An 8,442-nucleotide genomic window follows, 5' to 3' on the forward strand; every position below is an offset into this window, starting at 1 on the left:
ATTGGTGCCTTGCTGCAACCAAAATGCCCCCAGCAAATGCCATGGATTGAGAGTCTTTAGAAAAGATGAGGACACTTGCTTGCTACATGACTGTGGCTCAGACAAGATGTGTAAGGTGGTAAAGTGAAATCACTTTGTTTTTCAAGGGAATGGGTGATAATAGGTGTTGGAACATCATTACAAATACAATATCTGTGTTGTGCATAATGCCAGCAGAGTGATCTAAGAATTTATGTTCATGTGCCACATGCCTGCCTGAAAAAGAAATAAATGGAGAGCAAGCCTACCAAGGATCAGAGTTTTCAAGACTGCAGATTAAAAGAATGAATGCTTATGTGTCAGATACATATGGAAACGCAAATGTGCTCTGCAGTGTCTTGGAAGAGCCTGTGCTTTTTAGCAATATTTCTGTTGTGTTATGCATGAATGTGATTTTCTCTAGTCTGTACACATTTCTCTAGTCTGTTTACTCTTGTACTTTTCCACTTGCTTTCTGCTCCTGCTTCTCCTCCCATTTGAAACAGACTCAAATACTACAGAAATTTGGAGGAAAATGCTTTGACTTATGGAATTTTTATTCTCTGTAGGCTTCCTTACCCTATTTTGGTAACTGCTTGTTCCAGACCTGCAAAACACCAGAGCAATAGTGTACCTACTTCAGTGCCACAGCTCGCTCTTTTCACCTGTTCTTTCATGGTTTTTGAAGATGGTGGAGAGAAGCATAGAACCGTGTAATCATTCTGCATGGCTCTGGATCACCTCCAAGAGATGTGCAGAAATCAAAGCAGAGAGACAGATAGAAATCTCATTGCTGAAGACTCTGAAAACTACAGCTGAGCATGATATTTCCACCAGTCCTTCCAGACATCATTTGAACTAAGGTGTTGGTTTTTCCTACATAGGTTGTTACTCAGAAAATCCTTGTGCATTTTCTTCTCCTTCAGTGAAGAGGGCTGGTCTTGAAGAACACTTGGCAACTTGCAATGGTTGTGAATGGTCTTTTGGTCTCTTTGGTACACAAACACTACCAAATTCTGATGTGTGCCTTGGACGGAGCCATTTGGAGCTGCACACTTGATATCAGAGCTACAGCAGTTTCCTGTGAATAGATCTCTGCTTATTTTTATATTTTTCTGTATCTAATTCTTTCATTGCCTAAGTTTTGGCACAGGTGTGTAGAAACTGTTCACTCAGTACCATTAGTTATCATTTGCGTCTGCTCATGGCCTGTATGTAATACAATTCCTTCAGCCAGTGTCCCCGCCTGTTGCCGACGGCAGTTCTGTGACCCGCAGTGCCTCAGCTGGGCAGGAGCAGATTGCCCCAGTTGCTGACAAGTAGGGGTGTAAGTTGGTGTTGCAAAAGGAGTGGTAGGTCAGGTCGTTTAAAGAATTACCACCGAAGATGTTACGTGAAATGGATTTAATATGTTGAAGCGTGACTACACAGGTTTTGATGGCAAGATTCACTCTATTACTTAATACATGGAGTAAACGCATGGAGGTAAATCACATTGAAATCAAACCAGAATAGAGGCAGAAACAGTTTATAAAGATCAAAGGTATAAAAGGTTAAAGGAGATTCTTCCACTGAGTCATGAGGTTTAAAGAGTAGACCCCCTTGCTTTCTAAACCCTCACAGAGTTTAGTTGTGGCTGTATGCAATCTTTGTCTCAGACTTGGCCAATGGTTTATATCTAAAAGAGAGAGAGAGATAGAAAGTGGGGTAAAAGGGGAACCATTCTGCTAAGTCAGGAAGTTTAGAATAGACCCCCCCTTGCTTCCCAGACTCTCACACAGTTTAGATGCAGCTGGATCTATCACTAGTCTCAGACTCAGACAGCTGATTTGATCTAGGGAAATATAAAGGGTAAGGGGAATTCTGCTGTTGAGTCATGAGGTTTGGAGTAGATCCCCTTGCTTTCTAATCTCTTACAGAGTTTAGATGTGGCTGGATCCATTCCTAATCTCAGATTTGATCTAAGGGTGGGGAGAGAGAGGGAAGCGAAAGTTTATTCACATTCCTTAGGATTTTAGCAGCAAATCAGTTGTTTTAAATCACAAAATTACATAGCCAGCCTAACTACTTCAAGCTTGCAATATATTACAGCAAAGGTATACCTACTACAAGATTGCCCTTGAGTTCAGTGAAATACATCTAATGTGTTTGCATTACTCAACAGGCAAAGGGTTGAGCCTCAAGGAGCAGGGTTATCAGCCCAGGCCCTGTCATCGACTTTTCATGATGGTCCCCCCCTAGTATTGCAGGCTGACTGGTTTGTGAGCTTTGAGCAGTGTCCCGCTCAGAGGGAGATGCTGGACGCAGCCCGCTGTGGTCCAGGGGAGCTCCAAGGTCCTCACTTCAGGAGCACTGTTCATAAGGCTGTGAGGTGGTGGGCTTTAGTCATCAGCAAATTTCCATCCCGACTGCAACCTGAGCTTGCAACCTTCTCAAAAATTCCAGGAACAATATATTGTTGCACTTGTTTGCCACTCAAGCTGTGGTCTGGTGTGAATATTCCAGGGTTGACAGGGAATAACTGGTTATTTCAATTCTTCTCTGATCTGACCAGTCAATGGGAGCTCCAGCACAGGCAGCTGCACCCCCTGCCTCAGTTGAGCGTGGAGGCTTAGCTGACAGTTCCTGGTACGGACAGGGCCACTCTCTGCTCTGGCCGAGCAGGGGCTGTTGACACAGTCAAGGGGCACTTAACTGCCCGACTCGTCACTCAAGGCCCTTAGGCCCAGCTGGCAGCTCCTGAGGCCACAGGACAGCCTGGAGGAGGGGGAGACGTGGTACCACCATGGTGGTTACCTGACCCTGACAGAAGCGAGCTCGAGGCTATTCTGCTGTTTGGTTTCTTAAAATATTGACTCAGATTTTGAACATTAACCCAACATAAATGCTAAGAGAAGAAGTCCTCTTTACTAGAGGACTAACCTAGTGACTTCTGAGAGGCGTCTCAAAGTGCCACACAGTGAGTGGGCTGTGCTGAGTTTGCCCTGTACTCCAGTTATCCGTCCTTGAGGAGGAGTGACAGAAATCCAAGTACCTCTGTTTGGTGGTGGAGCTTTGACAGGGCATGGGTGGCTAAATGAGGACAGTCAGTGAGAACTCATCACCAACACCTTGTGACTGCTTTGATTTGTCCTTGATATCTCTCAGACATGTAAGAATAAGATTTCTTCCTTGACTTCTGTGGTGATCCCTAGGCATACCTTGTTTGCTTGGTTCAAAAACATGAATTGCATCCTGGGGATATCCTGGAAACAGGGTCTGAGACTTAATCTTGGCTTCTGTATTTCTACAGAGAGGCTAGTAGTGTTGTTCCCCGTGGGCCATGAGTGCACAGAGCAGTTCACTCACGGAGCAGCTGCATGAGGTCGCGTGGAGGGTTCGCCCAGCCCAACCGCCTGGCTTGGACGGTGGCTGCAAACAGAGGCTGAGGGCAGAGTTAGACCAGGGCAAACACACAGTGTACTATGCTGCCCCCAGGCTCAGGCCATTTGTAGCTCAAGGGATTTCCAGAGCTGGTGTAATTTCTGTTTGGTAATCTATAATCTATAATCTATGCAAGTACTTGCAGTGTCTCCTGTGGGCTTAAGCTTCCAGCACTCACAGTAGATCCTTGCAAGAAACTCTACAAGTCTGCTACTTACTTGAGGAATAACAACATTTATTTTGTTCGTTTTGTGGTGCGTTTCGTATCCCCTAGTTTTTGTACTGGAAGAGTCAGAATATAATTAATCTCTTCTTCACCTCCTCCATCAGAGAAGCATGTGCTCTGTTAAACACACACGACAGAATATTGAACACTTGATGAAGTCCAATGGGAATAGACAAAACCTTAGCCCAAACCTAAACACCAACTTATCTGCAGATGCTTTGCTGAGCATGAGGGCTCCAACAGCATTGCTGTGAAGCTAAACTCATTCTGTTCTGTTTTAAAGGGGAATTTCCTGTGCTGAGCCTTTGTTTGGGTGTAGACATTTAAAAGGTCATTTCTAAACCTCTGCCTTCCTTGAGACAAACTTTTTCCATCTATCCCTGTTTGTTATCTGCCGCCTCAAAAACCTTCTGGTTTATTAAGGTATTAAATGAAGTGTGCATACCATTCCCACATAGCTTTAATTCCTTTAACTCTTGCTTACCTTGGATTTCCATTTGCTTGCTGCCTCAGTCAGAAGCAACCAGCACGAAGAGAGGAAGTGAGCACCTGCACTCATCTGGCCATTTCACAAAGGCTTGAAGGTGCAAAAGTCCTGTAGGCATCAAATTGTGCTTTTGAGTGAATGTAATCATTACATTAACATTGCTGTGTAGTTCCTCTGGTGCTTGCGCTACTGTAACTCTGTTGAATTATAAAAATTCTTATGCATATATGCATAGATAAAAGACCTAGAAGTAACAGAGGATGACTTAAAGGAATGAGTCTTCATATATGTGCCCAAGCATGTTTCTGATTAATACCTCCTAAAGTCCTTGTTCCAGTCCCCATCACTTTACCCAGAGTTTTATTTCTGGGTATGTGACCTGCAGCAGTTGTAATACCCCAGCTACATTGTTTCTTAATAAGTTTCTTAATAAGCGTTTTTTATCACCAGCTAAAAACTGAATGAAACCATGTAGAGCTTTAGGGACAAGATGAAGCTATATTGTTAGGTATCCCAGCCCCCATGCGCCACCCACATGCTGATTGAGGAGTCACCTGGAGATACCGAATGGAAAATCAGAGGGCAGAGGCAAATCTGATGCCTGCCCCTAGCTTGGGAGAACTTCAGGTAAGCACCTCAGCCTGCCTGGGACATGGGGCACAGCACCATCCCGCTGGAGGACACACCTCTCCTTTGTAACGGATTGCTGACTCACTCACCCTTGACTTTCAGGGTGGTGGGGAGGGGTTGTGGCTGTAGTGTTTATTGTGATTATCCAGGGCTTAAAATACTGGCCTAGAAAATGGGGCCCTAGGCTTAATTCACTCCTCTGCCGAAAATGTTTGAAGACCATGCCTCCCAGGATGTGGCCCTAGATGCTGAGCTGTATAGCACATGAAGGAAATTTATGTTAAAGGAGCCTTAACAAGCCAGAAACAACCTGGAGATCAGGAAGGGCACCACCAAGCTCCTTGTCAGCCATGAGCATCCTAGTCTCCAGATCCCACCACCACCATGTCTGCTGCGCTTTCCTTCTCTCTGGGCCAATGAAACTTCAAATCTGTTCTGCACACTGGCACAGCTCTGGCATAATTCTGGGGCTGTGGAGGAGTGGGGGACTTGACCCCACCATACTGCAGCCTAGCTTAGAGCTTGTTAGTAAAGCAACTTGCAGATTTTATGCTCATTTCCAAAGCAAGCATTCTTATGAGTAGGATATTATGCCAAAGATATCACAATAATGTCTGATATTTCAGAAGAGATGAGAGAAGTGGTGGCATATGCTCACATCAGCATTTAAGATACCCACAGTAAGCAGGTGATATTTGTGCTCTGAATCCTAAACTTTCTACTGTCTACAGTGTTGTAAATCCCATCCCCTGTGGCTGATGTATACAAGGTATGGAAGTGCTCTATGCTGGCACGCCAAAACCTAAGGGTTTTTTTTGGATCTCAGCTCCTTCTGAGGCTGTCGGGTTATGAGAGACAAAAAAAGTGTGTATGTGCAATCCGTATGTTATTCAACAGCTTGCAAACTTTTGCTACAAATAAAAAGAGAGAGAAGGTTGGGTGCTGCCTAACCAAATGGGAAAATGTGAAATGTCCCCTTTCATCCCCTTCTTAGCCTATACAAGATACTTAGACACTGCCAGTAAAAGCTATACTTCAGAACAGAGAAACATTATAGGTTTAGAAAGTAAAGAATTTGATTTTCCTGTTGTCATTGTCTTTTTCTTTTCCCCATATGACAAAACCATTTAAGTAAAAATTTAAAGGGGAAAACTATATCTTTAGTTGCAGAGCAGACATAGAAAATGCCAGTTTACTGATGGTTTTCTAAAAATGGTAGCTGGTAGCTACGGGGGGGCGGGGGGGGGGGGTGAGGGGGTGAGGGGGGGGTGGTGGGGGTGGGGCAGAAAGGAAAGAGAAAGGGCATGAGCCTTTGCAGCCATTCCCACATTCTTCATCTGCAACCCTCCAACAGCTTGTGCCATCGTGGGGGAATTCTGAACTAGGCTGAAATCTCTCAGGAAATATATTCATGAAAAACACGACATACAAATCCATGACCTGAAAGTGGATGTCAAGGTGAGGGATGATTTTTCGGTTGCTGTGGGAGTTCATTGCAATCTGGGCGAGCTCCTCTGTGCACAGACGGGCCGTGCCCTCCTGGTGGGAATTGCCTGTGTGCTAGAGGAGCTGATTTGAGGGCAGCCTCGCCGCACAGACTGGCTCTGCACCCCAGAGTTAGCAACAATTTTTAAATACTCTGGCCCAAGCTGGTGAACACCTGCTGCAGAGGTCCAGATTCCTCGCCTGGGGCATCTCTTCCCCTCTGGGAGCAGAGCAAAGCTAGTGTAGGGAGCCCCTTTGCATGCCCCTGCCTCTGTCCGCAGGGATTAGCCTTAGGCAGAGTCCATAGAACTGTCAGCTATTGCCACCTGGCACAAAACCAGAGACAGACTAATGCTTAAAAAAAAACACCACATGAGCTTTCTTATATGAGCAAGGTTTTGAGGGTCATCACAAAATGTGTTTGGGATATCGTGATGAAATCCTGCTCAGCCTCCTGCCAGTATGTTTCAGAGGGCAGCAGAGAGCCCAGGCCCCCTGCCTGCCTGCCCAGCCAACCCACTGCCCGTCGGGGCAGACGGGCAAAGAGAAATGCAAAAAGAATTTGCTATTTAATTTCATAAAAATGGGAAAGCTGGAGAAACCAGCTTGAAAAGGACATGAGAGACCTGGAAAGTGAGGCAAAGCACACCAGGAGAAGAAACCATGCAAACACGTGTGTGTGTGTGTGGTTTAGCAACTCTGTCAAAATGTTTCCAGCATCCCCAAGAAAACAGGGGGAAAAAAAAAAGAGTCTAGCTTTACAGATCCTGGTGTTTGTGGTATCCTAATAAAAAAGTCTGTTGGCCCCATACTCAAAGTCTGCTGGGCCCAAACATGAAGTGCTGTTTCTTGGGGTTTTTATTTTGTTCTGTGTCTTGCTGACTGAAAAATATACATGATATAGGGGAAACAGAAATCCACAGAAAATCCTTTTTCTGATACTGCCTTCTGTGGTGATTACAATTTGCCTTTGCCATGGGCTTGTTCTTCTATACTGTATCATAATGCTTTTGCACTTGGCAAAGAGCAGCCACTTACCCTGCAAGTAGCCATATTGTAACTGGCAAATTTACTAAAATTCAACTATATTCTCTTCTACTTCCCCCCAAGATATTCCCAAGGGAATAATGCATTCTTGTTTCATAATATTTCACATTATAACATCTGTAAGCTACTACGAAAGGGAGGAAGGATGCACCTCTCCTACGCTTTACCTTGTATCTCACATAATTTCTGTGATTCGGAGATCTTGACAGGAGAGCCCTGGGAGCTCCAATAACATTTTGCAAGGAAAACGCTTAACTGTGGAAAGGGCAAGTTCCTGAGAAACCCACCTGAAAGTGCCTTTGTCTTGATCTCGCTTGACAGAGCAGACTGTGCCAGGGCTGCATGTCCCCAGGGAACCACATGGTGTGAGGGCAGGTTTCCTCCATCCTTGTTCATCCTCTCTCCCTGGAAATTTCAGGTCACTGACCTCAGCAACACAAGATTTATTTCCTTTGTTCCTTTTACCTCTCCAAAACTGGGTAAAAATGTAGAGACACAGATTTCTTTGTATAGTTTTGGGCAAGGGCAATTTTTTCAGCTGTCTACAGAGCCAGCAGCCAGTGCAGTGAGCTCTTCTTGCTGCTGGGGCTGGATGGCATGTCTGTAAAGTAGGTGGGGATGTTTGGAATACATATGTTGAGTATGGCTCCGGTGCTTACAGAAAAATCCAAGCAAGCCCCTCATAATCTGAAATACTCTGTTTCAGTCAGTATTTGCCACAGTTGAATTGGTCATTCCTGGGCATACTGCCCTTTAGCTGTGTCATTTCATGGTCAATTCATAGAAAAATGTCAAGCTGGCTGACTGGAAATCTTTGCTGCAATATATACACAAAGGGCAGATCTGTAAACCCGACAGGGGAGCTGATATTCACACAATTCATTGCTTCTGGCTTGGCTAGAACTGGCGAGGTAAGAGCTGCTTACTGCTGGGATCAGGAAATTCATACCCCACCACAGGTGGTTGCTTTGCTCAGGATCATAAAGATTAACACAGGGAAACATAATGATATCCTGCTTTGTAGTTCAGGTTAAAAGTTTCATTGATCTCATAGGATTTAGCAGTGCTTTGGATGTACAACATCTGGCCTATAAGAAATAGGAGCACATACATGTGAAATAGATAC

At 44.7% G+C, this 8,442-nt stretch overlaps 1 protein-coding gene across 1 annotated transcript in view; it reads left to right on the top strand.

The window, feature by feature from the left end:
• EPM2A (EPM2A glucan phosphatase, laforin) overlaps window positions 1-5,965 on the top strand; it is a 53,920-nt gene extending 47,955 nt beyond the window's left edge. The window contains exon 6 of the transcript XR_005104799.1: window positions 903-5,965. The gene's annotated coding sequence lies outside the window, so the exon portion shown is untranslated. The remainder of the gene's footprint in view (window positions 1-902) is intronic.
• Window positions 5,966-8,442: the final 2,477 nt, after the last annotated feature.

Source organism: Falco rusticolus, chromosome 6, assembly GCF_015220075.1.
Source record: "Falco rusticolus isolate bFalRus1 chromosome 6, bFalRus1.pri, whole genome shotgun sequence".
Classification (NCBI taxonomy): Eukaryota; Metazoa; Chordata; class Aves; order Falconiformes; family Falconidae; genus Falco; species Falco rusticolus.